Here is a 17,711-nt window from a genome sequence, read left to right as displayed (position 1 = left end):
GTGTGACAAAAATGTTTTCCCATAAATGTTCTTATAATACAGAACTCGTTATTTTCAAGCTTTTGTAAGTGTGAAATTAACTACAATAGTCTTAATTAATGCATAACTTTGGATATAATTAAAGAATACTGATTTACATTTGTGCTAAAGAAATATTTCAAAAGAAATTATATTTTTTGTTTTATAAGAAAATGTGCGTTACTTTAGTTAGTTCGTGATGAATTGTTTCTCCCCTGTCGGATAATGTAGGTTTATTAATCAAGTTATATCTAGTCTAGTAAATTGCAAAGCGTATCTATCACCAACTGATTATTTGATACTCATAATCTAATACTTCAATTAGAGAATATAGTAATTAGCGTTTGATCTTGTTTATTCAGCATCTTGTGTTCTAAAAATAAGGGGAAATATGAAGCATTTTTTCCTTCGAAGTTATTTTTTTCCAAACTGGTTTTAAATTCCTAAACATAAGACTAATTGGTTTTAGAGTCATTTAATTATGTTTGTTGATCCATTAGTATCGTTAAAATATTACGTTCCTTATCGAGTTGTTCAATTTTTATGGTTTAATAGTTAATACACTGTTGCATGTATGCTATTGCATCAATATTATAGTTCTAAAGAGCATAGAGAATTTAAATATAATAGAAAAATAAATTTATGCACCATTCATTTTTATTTTTGTTCTAATAATTTAGCATAAAGTTATGCTTAATTTTATTCTAATAATTCAGCATAAAGGTACTCTAAGTATTCTAATAATTTATCATAAAGATATGCTGAAGTCAAAAGAAACATTAGTATTTTGATTGAAATCAAGTAAAATTTATTATTTTCAAAAGTATAGTAAAATTATTCTCAAAAATTCAATTATTTTCAAAAATTGTAATGAAATTCTTTGTAACAAAATTAAATTTCTTTCAAAATAATTTCAAGAAATTTTATCAAAATTCAATTATTTTCAATGTCTACTATTTCAATAAAATTTCACAAAAAAATTCAATTATTTAAAAAGAAATTCTAATAAAATTCGTCTCAAGCTATCAATTATTTTCAAAAGTAATATAATTCTTCGCAGAAATTCAATTATGTTCAAAAATTTACAAAAATTCTTGTCAAAATTTCAATTATCTCTATGAATAATAAAATTCTTCTTCGAAATTCAATTATTTTCAAAAAATTGTTGATAATCCTCGTCAAGATTTCCATTATCTTCATAAATTGAAAAATTCTTCTGAAAAATTCAATTATTTTCAGGAATTTTAATAAAATTCTTTGTAAAATTCAATTATTTTCATAAATATCAATATTCATATCAAGAATTATTCCAATCAGTTTCATAAATAACAATATTTATTTTAAGAATTCAATTATTTTCATAAACAACAATATTCATCTGAAGAATTCAATTATTTTAAAAGTAATAAAATTCTTTGCAGAAATCCAATTATTTACCAAAAAAAATTGTTAAAATCCTCGCCATGATTTCAATTAACTTTATAAATAGGAAAATTCTTCTCCAAAATTCAATTATTTTCAGTAATTTTAATAATATTCTTTGCAAAATTCAATTATTGTCATAAATAACAATATATTAATCTCAAGAATTCAATTATTTTCATGGCATTTTTAAAAATCCTCTTCAAGATTTCAATTATTTTTATAAATAGCAAAATTCATTGCCAAAATTCAATTATTTTCAAACATTTTAATAAATTTCTTCGCAATAATTCAATTACTTTCACAAATAATAAATTTTTTACAGGGATTCAATTAGTTTCTTAAATAATAAAATTTCTTTTAGGAATTCGATTATTTTCACAAATAATAAAATTCTTTGCCGGCTTTCAATTATTTTTAATACAATGTTAATCGAATTCCTTAAAAAATGTAATTATTCTTAAAAATTTTATTAAAATTCGTTGAAGCTAGGAATTCAATTATTTAAAAATTTGTTGACATAATTCTTTATTACCATAATTCGATTTTAAGAAACATTCACTTATTTAATAAATTATTTATTTTGTATTTAAATAATTGAATTCTCGCAGAATTTTCTTATAAATATTGATTTAGAAATGAATTTCAGTTAAAATTTTAGTTTATAATTGAATATTGAAAGCATCATAGCGTAGATTTTTAGAAATAATTGAATTTTAAAAAGGTCTCAAATTAAAATCTTTGAAAATTTGAACTTTTCATATTTTTAATTAAGAATTTTGCAGAATTAATTTTTTTCAAAAAGTTTAATATGGAATATTTTTTTTAGTTATTTCAAGTTTTTAATTTCTAATTTATTTAATTGAAGAATGTTGGAATAATAGAAATTTTGTAAAATTAAATTCTGATGAAAAGGATTTGAAAATTTTCAAAGAACTTTTTAAAAAATTGACTTAGAGAAGAATTTTAGTTGAAAATTCATCTTAAGATTTCAATTATTTGAAAAGTAATATAATTTTTAGCAGAAATTTAATTATTTAAAAAAAAATCGTTAAAATCCTCGCCCCATGATTTCAATTAACTTTATAAATAGGAAAATTCTTCTACAAAATTCAATTATTTTCAGTAATTTCAATAAAATTCTTTGTAAAATTCAATTATTTTCATAAATAATAATATTCATCTAAAAAGTTTCAGTTATTTTCATAACTTTTTTAAAAATCCTCTTCAATATTTTAATTATTTTTATAAATAGCAAAATTCATGTTTCATTGAAGAATGTCAGAATAATCGAAATTTCGTAAAATTAAATAATTGTAAGAAAAAGGATTTGAAAATTGTCAAAGAACTTTTTAAAAAATTGACTTAAAGAAGAATTTTAGTTGAAAATTCTAGAAATTAATAATCGAAATAATGAAAAAAATTTTTGAAGAAATTACAATAACAAAGGAGCAAGATTTAATTACTATAAAACATGAAGAAAGAAGTTATAATGTATCTTCATGTTTTATAATAATATTCTTATATTGAATTTAAAATTTTTGAAAATCTTAATTTCTATGAAAAAATAATAATAATTAAATATTTATTTAAAAATAAAGTTCTTTAGAGTCAGAAAAAAAGTCAAAGTTTTTTCTTGAAATCAGGGAATTATTTAATTTGGTAAAATACAAAATATATTTTAAAAACCTGGAAAAATTTCGTTTTTTAACCTGGAAAAATCAGGGAATTTGAAAATAGCAAAAGCGTGACAACCCTGGGTATACATTTGTAAATCTGAAGAAACAACACTGTAGAGTATTTTTAAACTGGTATTGTAACATAAACCATTTGTCAAATTTATTCGATCATCAACTTGATTTCTGTCGGTAGGTGAAATAGTTATAAACATCGACAAGCAAAAAAGATTCGTCATTAGGACTTCAATTAGTTTTTTTTTGTTTTAAAATCCGTTTGTCTTTCTTCTGTATTCTTTCAATCTAAATCTAATCATTTATCATCTTTATTCCTTAAATAGTAAAATATTTTTCCTTTTTTTATGTTCGTATAACATGATCCATATTTTTCTACACACATATTTGGAATGTGCCTACACATTATTATTATCATTCTTTTCTTTTTCTCCAGAAACTTGGCATTCTGCAGTGTGCTATAATTTAGTCTTCTATTTTTCCCCCTTGTCCCATGTGAATGGAGAATGTTTTTTCGTAACAAGTTTGAATTGTAGGTTAACAACCTGAACTAAGAGCGTGTAGTAAAGGCAAAGTAGGGCTATTTTAAAATCCAAAGCTCGTACTCCACTAGCCGTGACAAAATGATGTAAAGTCTTTTAAGAAACAATATAATAATAATAAGAATAACACTTAGGCAAGCACCTATTAAAACAGCTAAAAGTAGGTGAATGTGATTTTTTTTTGAGAAAATTACAAATATCAACATAATCAAAAATATTAAGCAAATAACAAAATTTATATGTATATAAATACACATATACCACTATATTCCAAATAGAAGGGAACTGTAATCAGTAATTACGACACTCCCCGGAAGTGAGCATGTCAGATAACAAATATAGATATACGCGTTTGGTCATGTCTTTTTATGACGATAAACGAGTTTCTCGAGAGAAGATGGCTAAGATTTTTTTTTTCTACCCCCAGTAAGGATATTTTAATTTTATTTTCTTGATGTAATAAATTTTCATATACACATTAGTGTTAGTGATGATAATTTTAATAATAACAAATTCCCAATTCCGGTTTTTGCTATTTTCATATTGAATATATTTTTCCCGCGTCGGGTATTTTCACAAAATTGATTAATAGCAGCAACATTGGTATAGCATCGTCAACTATATACTTTACTTGTAATTAGAAATTTAATAACAAAATTTTTATTTACGTGATGAGAAAAAAAATTACAGATACAATTTTTATTTAAAAGAAAAAGAAAAAAATTAACTTCTCATAAAAAGGACAAGTTGTATGTGAAGCAAGATTGTATCTTTATACTGCACACTTATATGGAAATTCATAAGAGGTCGTATAATTTCATTACAGTAAGTTGTATTCTCTCTCGTCATAGTTTCCACTGTTATTTCCTGTCTAGACTCTCGTATAAAGTCTCTTTCACGATTTCTTTCATTTATTCATCTCTATCTGGTAAATTCATTATTGATTCTTATATATGCAACATATTTGTATTTGGTACTTTGTGTTTCGTTTGGTTTTTGTTCTTATCTACAAAACCGATGATTTTTGAAATCAAGGTAAGAAAAATAGTCAATAAAAAAAGGTATTCGATGCTTGAGGATTAAAATTGAAGATAGTACAATAGTTTTAATGTTCGAAAAATCATTAATGTTTTTATGATGACAGAAATTTAGAAAAGAAATTCACTAATACTAGAAATCAAAAGACTATTCTCAAAAATTATAATGAAATTCTTTAAAATGATTCAATTATTTTCAAAATATATTCAAAAATTCAATTATTTTTAATATCAAGTAGGTACCGTAAGTGAGGCTAAATTCGCTCATGTAGGGTAAATTCGCTCAACCGATGTCTATTTTTTAAAATTCGATTAACATACTTTTTAGACAGAAATATTTAAGATTTACAATTGTTTTGGTTAATATAAATGCTAAACTTTAATTTAAAATTTATTTGCAGCAAATTCATTGGTAACTTTCAGTAGAAATTATATTTAAAACACAAGTGAATAATTTTCATATTGAACAAGTAGTATGAAAAAGTAGGGAATAAAGCTTTACTTCAAAATTTTTAAGTTGAATACTTCTGAACATTACATTTCCTGTATCTCCAACATGATTTTCATAAAGCACAAAAATTTAAGCAATAAACAGATTCTGCAAAAAATCAATTTAAAAAAAAATTTAAATTTGTTGTGTAAATTCGCTCAGGAAATAAATCTACAAAAAAGATGTTTGGGCCTGGATATTTCAAGTATGTTAATTACTTTAATTTATAATTCGATTTTTTTAAATAATAGCACTCTTATAACTGAAAATTAAACGATTTAAAACGGTTTAAGCACTAAACTGTCAAACTTAACCTTGTTTTTTATGGTTATGAGTACGTTTGATTGAATGATTGAATCTAATTACTTATTGATAAAACAATATTAAATATTTATTCCAATAACTTTGTATATTGTTCTTAATTTTTTTCTTTATTGATTCTAAAGAATATTTAGTTTCATTTTTGCAGATTATAATATATTTTGCCAGAATAATAATGGTGAGCGAATTTACCCATCATTTAAAGGTAAAGTCGCTCACAAAAAACGGCTTATAAATAATTTTCTGCAACATATTTTAATTTCTTTATGCAGTAATAGGAAACATAAAGGATTAAAGATTATATATTTTCAGTGCCAATGTTTATTTTCATCGTTTCCCGAAGTTATTTAAAAAAGAATTGAAAAATTGAGCGAATTTAGCCTCACTTACGGTATTCAATTTTCAATTTTTTAAAAAAATTTTTGATAAAATTCTAAGTGAGAATTCAATTATTTTCATAAATTCAATTATTAAAAATAAGATTTTAATATTTATTATTATTTCGAAAAAATTAATTATTTAAAACAATGTTTATAAAATTCTTATGAAGAATTCAATGATTTTCAAAAATAACAAAATTATACATAGAAATTCAATTCTTCTTCAAAATTTGAATAAAATTTTTCGTAATAATTCGATTATTTTTATAAATAATAAAATTCTTCCCAGGAATTCAATTATTTTTGCGAAAATTTTAATATTATTGTTCAATAGAAATCAATTATTTTTAATACAATTTAAATTAAATTGTTTTAAAATAATTCAATTACTCTTTTAGATTTTAATAAAAATCTTCTTCACAAATAAAGTTTTTCACAAGAATTCAATTATTTAAAATAAAATTTTCATAATATTTATTATATATCGAAAAAATTAATTATTTCTTCTTATGAAGAATTTAATTATTTTCAAAAATAACAAAATTTTTCACAGAAATTCAATTCTTTTTAAACAATTTAATAAAATTTTTCGCAATAGTTCAATTATTTTTACAAATATTTTTTAAGAATTTAATTATTTTCAAAAGTATTGATGAAATTCTTTATAAGAATCTACACAAACATTTAATTAGTTTCATAAATAATAAATATTTTACGGGAATTCAATTATTTACAAATTTTTTATAAATAATTCTTCGCAAGAATTAAATTATTTTCATAAATAATAAAATTCTTCTCAGGATTTCAATTATTTTTTAAAATTTTAATAAAATTCATTGTAACTATTCAATTATTATCATAAACAATAAAATTAAAATTATTATTATTATTATTATTATTATTATTTAAATTAAATTATTTCCAAAAATTTCAATAAAATTCTTTGTAAGAATTCAATTATTTTCATAAATAATAAAATTCTTCGAAGAAATTCAATTATTCTCAAAGTTTTTGATAAAATTCTTTGCAAGAATTCAATGATTTTTAATATATTAATTTTAAAATTGAAAATATTTAAAAAGAAAAATTATTAAAAAAGTTAGAAAAAAAACAAGTAACTTCAAACTGCGAACAGATTACCGGAATACAACGATTATTAATAAAAATTTAATAGAATTTGTAAAATTTAATTATTTTGAAAAACTTTTCGCAATTCAATGATTTTCAATTTTTTTTACTATTTTCAAAAAATTTCCACACAGATTTCAGTTATTTAAAAATTTGTTTGTAAAAATCTTCATAAGAATTCAATTCTTTTCACGAAGAATGAAAATTTCTCAGGAATTCAATTATTTATATTAGAATTTACATAAAATTAGATGAAAGAAGTAAATTATTTAAAAATTATTATAAAATTCTTTGCAACTATTCAATTATTTTCACAAATAATAAAATTCATCGAAGGATTTCAATTATTTTTAATACAAATTTACAGGAATTGCTCAAAAAATGTAATTGTTAAAATTTTAATTTTTAATTCCTCTAAAGAATCAATTACATTAAAAAAATGTTTTTTTTAAAATTCTTTGTCAGAATTCAATTATTTACAAAAAATATTAGAATTTTTCACAGGAATTCAATTGTTTTCAAATCGTTTAATAAAATTCCTCAAGAAAATCAATTATTTAAAAAAAGTGTTTTTTTTTAAATTTTTTAGATGAATTCAATTATTTTTCTAGATTTTAGTAAAATTCATCACAAGAATTCAATTATTTTAAAATGTAATAAATTTCTTATTGAAAATTCAATTATTTTCAAAAGTTCTAATAAAATCGTTAACAAGAATTCAATTATTTTCATAAATAATAAAATACTTTTTAAGAATTCAATTATTTTCAAAAAAAAATTTAGTAAAATACCACACAAACATTCAGTTATTGTCAAAAAATTTAATAAAACTCTTTGTAAAATTTAATTATTTTTAAACATTTTTCGCAACTCAATGATTTTGAATTTCTACTATTATCATGAAATTTCTAAACTGAATTCAATTATTTAAAAAAAAATTTGTATAAATCTTCGTAAGGGAACGTTCATAAACTACGTAGCACGTCTAGGGGAGGGGGGGGGGGTTAAAATTTCCAAAAAATTGGTCTACGTAGTTTATGGACGTTCCCTAATAAATCAATTCTTATTTCATGAATAATAAAAATTTCTCTGGAATTCAATTATTTAAATTAGAATTTGCATAAAAGTAGTCAAGAGAAATCAATTATTTAAAAATTTGTATAAAATTCTTCGCAAGAATTAAATTATTTTTATTAATTTTTAAATTTTTTCATGAATAATAAAATTCGTTTGCAGGAATTCAATTTCTTAGCAAGATAAACAAGAAAGCTACATTTTTACACCTAGAGAAATGGTATATTTGGCTTAGAACCAACTAGACTTTTTATTTGTTTCAAATAAATTTTATTTGTTTTAAATAAAAATTTATTTCTCTAAAGTATATGTTTTATTTATCTCGAATAAAATTTTTATTTAAAACAAATAAGCAGTCTAGTTGGTTCTGAGACAAATATACGTTTATTTAACTAAAATAAAATATATTTGGTTTAAATAACATTTTTCTCTGGGTGTAAAATTAATTATCGAGTGCGAAATCTGAATATTAAGTATCTACCGCAAAAGAGCATAAGATTCGGAACTGTAATTACAAATTTTCACAGAATATTTTAATTTCTAAATATTAATACTTCTATTTTTAGGTATGTACATATATGCAAACATATCGATAATGTCAAGTATTTCAAAGCGCGTTTCTTTTATTAGCCAATTAATTGAATGAGAGCCATTTATAATTCGCCACGTGTTTCATGCTGTGTGTGTAAACCAGTCCGAAAATTTTTTCACACGTTTTTGAATGTAGAAAACCAGACTTTATAATGTCAAATCGTGTATATATAGTTTGTAGGTTGCAACAAAATGTTACTTTCATTCTCTGAAGTAACATAATATAAATAAAGGATTCTTCTTCGCGTCACGACTTTCATTGAATAGAGAGATTGTAAAATCAGAGAGAAGTTCGTAATTTTGCTTATAAAAGTAAAGTGAATTATCAAGCTAGTTTTCTATTCAATTTATATACAATGTGAATCTTGGATGTACGTATATGTATATTTACAAGATGCACGATTATGATGTAATGTATATTATTTATTTTTTATAGAAGAAACATTGTGAAATAGTTCGGTTGTATAACAAAATATGTTTATACATATAAGTACACGAGTTTTTAGGAAGGTTTGTTTTAGAATATCTTTTAGAATTTACAATAGGTCAAATTTAATTTACACTTTGTATATCCAGGTGGCTTGTAAAATTATATTATAATTATATTATATTATATTTTTAAACTTTAAGGTATATAAAAAAATTTTAACCAAATTTTGATACTAATTTCAAAGTTGACATCAGATTTAAAAAAAAGGCAGCAAATTCCGGTTTGACGGAATTTTGAAAAGTTGTTGTCATTTCTATCAAATATTCTTAGTTCGTGACATACGCATGTTTATTCACATGTTATGAACTAAAAATATTTTGACAGAAATGACATTTTACTTAGATTACACAGGCACACAAAAAAAAAGTGTCGTGGCCGAGACACTACAATAGTATATTCCCATGTATTTTTGGCCGCTGAATCCGAATCTGAAATCCGAATGCTCAAATTGGTTCTTTTTTTTTAGTTATACTCAAAAAACGACTCAAAAAACCGAATTAAAATGACGAAAATGAAAAATTTTTTCTGTGACACTGCAAAAGTATATTCCTATGTATTTTTTCACGCTGAATCCGAATTCGAAGTCAAAATAGACAGATTTGCTCAAAATTTTGAGATAAACTCAAAAAACCACTCAAAAAAAGACTCAAAAAACCGAATTAAGATGAAAAAAATTTTTTATGACACTACACTACTATATTCCCATGTACTTTTTCCCGCTGAATCCGAATTCGCAGTCAGAATTGACAGATTTGCTCAAAATTTTGAGATAAGCTCAAAGAACTGATAAAAAAAGCGATTTAAAATAAAGAAATGGAAATTTTTTGCTATGACACTACATTACAGTATTTCCATATCGGATCTCGCATTTAAAGTCAGAATTGACAGATTTCTGACTGATTTGCTTAAAATTTTGAGATATACTCAAAAAACTGATAAAAATGTATTTAATATGAATAAAGGAAATTTTTTGCTATGACACTACACTAGTGTATTCCCATGTATTTTTTCACTGTGATTCCAAAGTCAGAATTTTCAAAGTGGCTCAAAATTTTGGATTTCATTAAAAGTGCTCAAAAACATGCATGCTTGTACCTGTAACCAGGGTTTGAGTTCTAAAAAATTTTATGTCATTCTGATAATTCTAACTTCGAATTTGTATTCAGCGTATATAAAATTCATGGGAATACACTACCGAATACCAAAAAAATGAACTCTTTTGCATTAAATTAAATTTTGAGCATTTTTGGATTTAACTTAAAATTTTGAGCCAATTTAATAATTTTAACTTTGAATTTAGAAGCAGATGTAAAAACATGAGAATATACTAATGTAGTGTACTAGCAAGAAAAGTAGAGTTTCTTGACTTTAATTTTTGTAACTTAACAGATTTTCTTGTGTGTCTCAAAATTTTGAGCCATTAGAATAATTCTGACTTCAAATGCGAGATCCGAGTGTAAAAATATATGGAAATACTGTAATGTAGTGTCATAGCAAAAAATTGCCATTTCTTTATTTTAAATCGCTTTTTTTATCAGTTCTTTGAGCTTATCTCAAAATTTTGAGCAAATCTGTCGATTCTGACTGCGAATTCGGATTCAGCGGAAAAAAGTACATGGGAATATAGTAGTGAAGTGTCATAAAAAATTTTTTCATCTTAATTCGGATTTTTGAGTCTTTTTTGAGTGGTTTTTTGAGTAAATCTCAAAATTTTGAGCAAATCTGTCTATTTTGACTTTGAATTCGGATTCAGCGTGAAAAAATACATAGGAATATACTTTTGCAGTGTCACAGAAAAAATTTTTCATTTTCGTCATTTTAAATCTGTTTTTTGAGTTTAGCTCATAATTTTGAGCACATCTGTCAATTCTGACTTCGAATCCGGATTCAGCGGGAAAAAATACATGGAAATATGCTATTGTCATGTCACAAAAAAAATTTTTAATTTTTTTGGTTCAAAATCGTGTTTTGAGTCGTTTTTTGAGTATAACTAAAAAAAAAGAACCAATTTGAGCATTCGGACTTCAGATTCGGATTCAGCGACCAAAAACATATGGGAATATACTACTGTAGTGTCTCGGCCACGAAACTTTTTTTTTGTGTGCCTGTGTTATTATAATTATTTTATTTAACACAAATAATAAAAAATAAATTGAAATTAAATATTTGACAACCCTAAACAACGTGAGTTTAGGTAAATTGAAATTTCATCGATCCCTCGAAATTATTATTATTTAAACAGTAAATGTATAGATTTTCTACAAAATCGGTTATAAAAAAAAAATTTGCGGCTTAAAATCTAGAAAAAGAAATATGCCTTTCTGTATACTAATTTTCTAATTGTAAGACATTGTAAGAGTCGGTATTTCATGACCCTGGCAATGAACTTTTATTACAATGTATATACTTTTTCGATCTGTTAACAGAGTTGAAATGTCAAAAGACTTTAGGTGCAGAAGAAATGTTTTGTTCTCATTAATAATTGAGAAGGTTGAAGTGGATATTTTCTCAGTCTAATAACCCGAAAAAGTTATAATGGATTTTTGACACGAGAAAAACGAATTATATTAAAATTATAGTTGCCTTCGTATAAATGAGTGATGAAGAATTTTAATATTTAATAGTTTACACCCGGAAGGAAATAGTTTTGCATATATTATGAAGATAAGACAGTCGAATTAAAGTAGCGTTCTTTATTTTTTCAATAACAAAAGTAGATTTTAATAATGAAAAGAGTAAAACACTTATGTTATTACCTGCGGAAGAAATTTATACAGATAATTCTTTAAGTACAAAAATTTGTACAAAAGTAAATTTTTCAATTCTGAGAAAATTTTTACAATTCATGAAAAATGCGCATAAATTTCTTTCTTAATTATTAGTAGTAATGGTCTTTGATGATGTTCCTAATTTTTCGATAATCCTTTAACGATTAATAATTGACACTAATTTCTGAATTATTAATGTTTGATAAAGTCATTATGAATTATTGATATATTATTATGATGTTTAGAGAGCATTTACCCTTCGATATAGTATTTTGAATAATTATATTTATTCCCTTTTTTTACCGACAGAAGGAATGAGTAAATGCTACGATTACTGAAAATTTAGTTCAACTGAATCATTATTAAAGACCATATTTCAAATTTAACGGAACAAATATAGTTAAATAATAGTTAAAAATATTACAATACCAGGCTTAGTACTCATTAATTAATTTTAAAAAAGTGGCAAATAGTAGAGCTTTAAGAGTGAAAAAAGTAGTAAAAAAAGTAGCTATCGAAAAATTAAATTTGACGACTAAAAAACACGTTTTAAATTTACAAAAATTACAGCAACAAAATTTGTTTTTTATTTCGCTGACTTGCATAAAAAATATTCACTTTTCTTCTTAACCTATAGTAATAACTTGAATTTTAAATTTTTATGAAATTCAATTATTTTCCAAATGTTTAGTTAGAATTCTTCAAAAATTCGATTATATTTCAAAATAACTTTTAAAAGTAAAAATATAATTTTTTTTGTAAATATAAAATTTATTTCAAATAAATTTAAAAAAACTTTCAAGTAATTATAAATTTAAATAAATACTTTTAATTTTTTACTTCAAATTAATTCAAAAAATTCAAATTTAAATTTTTTAAAAGACTAATTTTTTTCATAATTTTCTAAATTAAATTATTCATACTTGAATAATTTTTATTCAATTAAAAAAAATACTTATTTTTCCACAGGAATTAAAATTTTTTTATAATGTTAATGTAAAGGTTTTTAAAATTTACCTATTTATAAAAGTTAATACTATAAGGCATTTAACATTAAATTGTAATCTAAAATTTTAACTAAAATTCATTTTTCAATTAATTCTTATTAGAAAGTTCTACAAGAATTAAATTATTTAAATACAAAAATAAATAACTGATAGAATAAATGATTATCTCTTAGAATTGAATACTTATAAATAATGTTATCAAAATTATGTAAATAATTGATTTTTGTCTAAAAATTTTTATAAAATTTTTGAAAATAATTACATTTTTCGAGGAATTTATTTGAAATTGTATTAAAAATAATTGAATATATGTGAAGAATTTTATTATTTATAAAAATAATTGCATTCTTGCAACGAATTTCAGTAAATTCTTTTTAAATAATTGAATTACTGTGAAGAATTTTTTTTTATTTATGAAAATAATTGAATTCTCGCAAAGAAATTTCAGTAAATTTTTTAATATAAAATTGAATTTGTTTAAAGAATTTTATTATTTATGAAATTAATTGATTTCTTGCAACAAATGTTTGTAAATTTTTTTAAATAATTGAATTTCTGTGAAGAATTTTCTTTACTTATGAAGATAATTGAATTCTTGCAACGAATTTCAGTAAATTTTTTTAAATAATTGAATTTCTGTAAAAAAATTTTATTTATAAAAATAATTTAATTCTTGCTAAGGATTTTATTCAAATTTTTGTAAATAATTGAATTTGTTTAAAGAATTTTATTATTTATGAAAATAATTGAATTCTTGCAACGAATTACAGTAAATAATTTTTTTAAATAATTGAATTTTTGTGAAGAATTTGATTATTTATGAAAATAATTGAATTCTTGCAACGAATTTCAGTTCGTTTTTTTAAATAATTGAATTTCTCTGAAGTATTTTATTATTTATAAAAAATAATTGAATTCTTGCAACGAATATCAATAAATTTTTGTAAATAATTGAATTTCTGTAAAAATATTTTATTCATAAAAATAATTTAATTCTTGCTAAGGATTTTATTCAAATTTTTGCAAATAATTCTTGCAACGAATTTCAGTAAATAATTTTTTTAAATAATTGAATTTTTGTGAAGAATTTGATTATTTATGAAAATAATTGAATTCTTGCAACGAATTTCAGTAAATTTTTTTAAATAATTGAATTTCTGTGAAGAATTTTAAATTTATGAAAATAATTGAATTCTTGCAACGAATCTCAGTAAATGTTTTTAAATAATTGAATTCCTGTGAACAATTTTTTTATTTGTAAAAATAATTGAATTCTTGCGAAGGATTTTATTAAAATTTCTGTAAATTTATGAAAATTTAAAAGAATAATTTAATTACTTGGAATAATTTAATTAAAACTGTATATTAAAAATAATTGAATTCTTGCAATGAATTTAATTATTTATGAAAATAATTTAAGTAATGCTTATAAACAAATGTTATCAAAATTTTAGAAAATATAATTAATTTCTTCCACAATATTTTATGGAAATATTTTAAATTATTGATTTCTTTCAAAACTTTTTTTTGCAATTATATTTCATATAATTGAATTCGTGTGATAATTTTATTATTCATGATATTAATGGAGTGTTTGCGAAGTATTTTATTAATTTGTTTTTAAATAATTGAATTCTTTTGATAAATTTTATTAAAATTGTAGATTTTGAAAATATTTGAATTTCAGCGAAGGATTTCATTATTTGTGAAAATAATTAAATTCTTGCAAAAAATTTTTGAATCGTTTCCAAAAAACGATTTCAATTAATAAATTTTTTAAATTAATAAATTTTGTTTTAAATTAATAATTTAGAACAAAATAAGGGAAATACAAAATTTGATGATTAGCAGAAAATTCGGAAATTTGAAGTTTAATAGTAATTTTTTTATAAAACTTTTAAAGCATAAATTTAAAAATATCTGTTTAAATACTTTATAGAGGCGAAGAGGGAAAGTCAAAATTCGATTGCATGAATTATTTATAAGGGATAGTTTATGCTACGGTCGTTTGTTGACAAGCGACAGGAAGAAATTTGTCCAATTTTGTATATAGGCGTGAATGGTATTGCCACTGGCCCTTTTTCATCAGGTGTCAAGTTCACTCGTAAATCCGAATACCGTATATAAATATACAAATATTAAAGCGAGTGCACGTGCATTTCTTGATTGTATTGCAACTGTCAATGGACAGTTGGTCTTATTATATAAACATGAACATGTTTATGAAAATGCACATTACACTCGATTTCGATCGATTTGACCACCTATAGAAAACAACCCCCCCGAGGGTCAAGTCTACCTTCATGTCACATAAAGAGTTAGTCTAGTGCGCGCAATCGTGTCCATAGCATGGATTAAGCCTTTTTACATATACATACATTACTTGTTTACTACTCACCCCCCAATTTTATATACTTTGACCCTCAGTTACTTAGATAGCAAAATTTTTAATTTTATTACATTTTATTTGCAATTAATTTTAAAAAAAAGTTTTTCCGTTTTTTATTCGTTTTGTGTGATAATAACGAATTGAAAGGAGTTGGAAAAATGAACGTGATAATATTAATGTGCAGATAATCTTTGGTGAGTTATTATTTAAATGTAAATTTTTATATACAATATTTTATTACCAACTATTTTTTTGCGAAATATAATTTATAATAGATTTATTAAATTATATAAAAGAGAAATATTTAATATACAAAAGAATTTAATTTATAATAATTTTTTAATTCTTTTAATAAATATTTTAATTTAATACCAGGGATTTTTTCTCTAAATTTAAAAAAGTATTATTATTTTAACTTGTTTTTAAAGAATCGCTTTTTATTTCAATTTTTATAGATATTTTACTGTTCTCTAAATTTGAATTAGTTTAGTACTACCTAAATTAATTAAAAATAATTTTAAAAAAATATACATATGTATAAATAAATTAAAAGAAATTATCGAATTAATATAAATTTTGTGAAATTCAACTGAAAATAATTAAATTTGTTAAAGAATTTCATTAAAAACTTTTTAACAAATCGAATTTTCAAAGTATTTTAATTTAATAATTGATAAATAATTGAATTTTATAAAGAGTCACATTCTAATGTATTCATGTTTCTTAGTGCGAAGATTAATAATTAAAATTTTTATTTGTTAATTTAAAAAATGATACACCCTTAAAATTTTTTAATAAAATTGAATTTTCGCAAAGTTTTCAATTTTTTTAAATAATAAACTGTAAAAATAATTCTTCACAAGAATTCAATTATTTCCATAAATAGGAAAATTCTTAAGATTAACTAAATTCTTTTAAATAGTATTGTTAAAAAAAATTCTTCACAATAATTCAATTATTTTAATAAATTTACATAAAATTCTAAAAAACAATTCAATTATTTTCAAAAGTAATAAAATCCTACCCAGAAATTCAATTATGTTTAAAAATGTTTTTAAACTCTCCTCAAAATTTCAATTATTTTCAAAAATAGTAAAATTCATTGCAGAATTTCAATTATTTTTAATACAATAATTTAATCGAATTCTTCAAAAAATGTAATTATTCTTTAAAATTTTATTAAAATTTGTCAAAAGAATTCAATTATTTCTAGAAATTGTAAAAAAAAATTATTCTCAAGAATTCAATTATTTCCATAAATAGAAAAAATTCTTAAGATTTACTAAATTTTTTTCAATATTATTTAAAAAAAGAAATGCTTCACAAGAATTCAAATTATTTTCATAAATTTCTATAAAATTCTAAAAAAGAATTCAATTATTTTCAAAAGTAATAAAATTCTTCGCAGAAATTCAATTATGTTAAAAATTTTTTTTTAATTCTCCTTAAAATTTCAATTATCTTTATAAATAATTAAATTGTTCTCCACAATTCAATTATTTTCAAAAATTTTAATAAAATTCTACGCAAACATTCAATTATTTTCATAAATATGTAATAAAATTCTTTGGAGGGATTCAATTACTTTTATAAATAGTAGAATTCTTTGCAGAAATTCAATTAGTATCAATACATTTTAATAAAATAGAATTAATCAAATTTTCACTTATAATTATGAACAGACAAAATTATTTTAAGAAATTGAAAAAAATTCTTTGTTTAATTCAATTATTTTCCAAATTTTTAATTAAAATTATTAAAAAAAAGGATTATTTTCAAAAAATTTGAAGAAACTCGTCAAAAGAATGTAATTGATTCATAAAAACTAATAAAAAAGTTTTGTAGCCATTTGTAGATTTATTTATGTTCGAAATCAAATTAATTTAAAGATGAGAAAAAAACATCCGGAAAAATTAGGACAAAGTCGGGAATTTTGTTGAACGAAAATAGTAGATACCCTGATTAAGAATCGATTTATTATTAAATGATTTTTTGATTAATTATTTATAAATTAGAATTAAATTAAATTAATTATTGTAAAACTAATAATATATAAATTTTTCTTTGTAAAAATACTAAAAATTATTAATATATTAACTTTAAAATAAAAATTACTACTTTTTACTATATGTAGTTTTTCAGTCTTAAAGCTACTTTTTTAAAGTTACTTATCGATTGCGAACCTGTATATGATAAATTGCACCTGTATGAAAATAAAAACAAATCTCCTACCACTAAGCACATAACAACTGTTAACGGCATATTTTACGCAAAAACAAATTCACCAAACTAATTATAATGACAATAGGCAATGGCACCTGGCAAGTGAAAGGCGTCCAGGATGTCTTATTATCCTCTAACGC

At 22.0% G+C, this 17,711-nt stretch overlaps 1 protein-coding gene across 5 annotated transcripts in view; it reads left to right on the top strand.

The window, feature by feature from the left end:
* LOC122506251 (kinesin-like protein KIF12) overlaps nt 1-17,711 on the top strand; it is a 72,185-nt gene that overhangs the window by 27,637 nt on the left and 26,837 nt on the right. Inside the window, exon 1 of one of the 5 annotated variants that reach the window (XM_043618480.1) lies at nt 4,689-4,708. The exons of 3 other annotated variants lie outside the window; for them this stretch is intronic. The gene's annotated coding sequence lies outside the window, so the exon portion shown is untranslated. Of the gene's footprint in view, nt 1-4,688; nt 4,709-15,122; nt 15,543-17,711 lie in introns of those variants that run through there. One more of the 5 variants, XM_043618422.1, reaches the window with a different exon arrangement.

Source organism: Leptopilina heterotoma, unplaced genomic scaffold (genome assembly GCF_015476425.1).
Source record: "Leptopilina heterotoma isolate Lh14 unplaced genomic scaffold, ASM1547642v1 Lhet_0, whole genome shotgun sequence".
Lineage (NCBI taxonomy): Eukaryota > Metazoa > Arthropoda > Insecta > Hymenoptera > Figitidae > Leptopilina > Leptopilina heterotoma.
The sequence above is the reverse complement of the archived record's forward strand: the minus strand, read 5'-3'. Positions and strand labels throughout refer to the sequence as shown.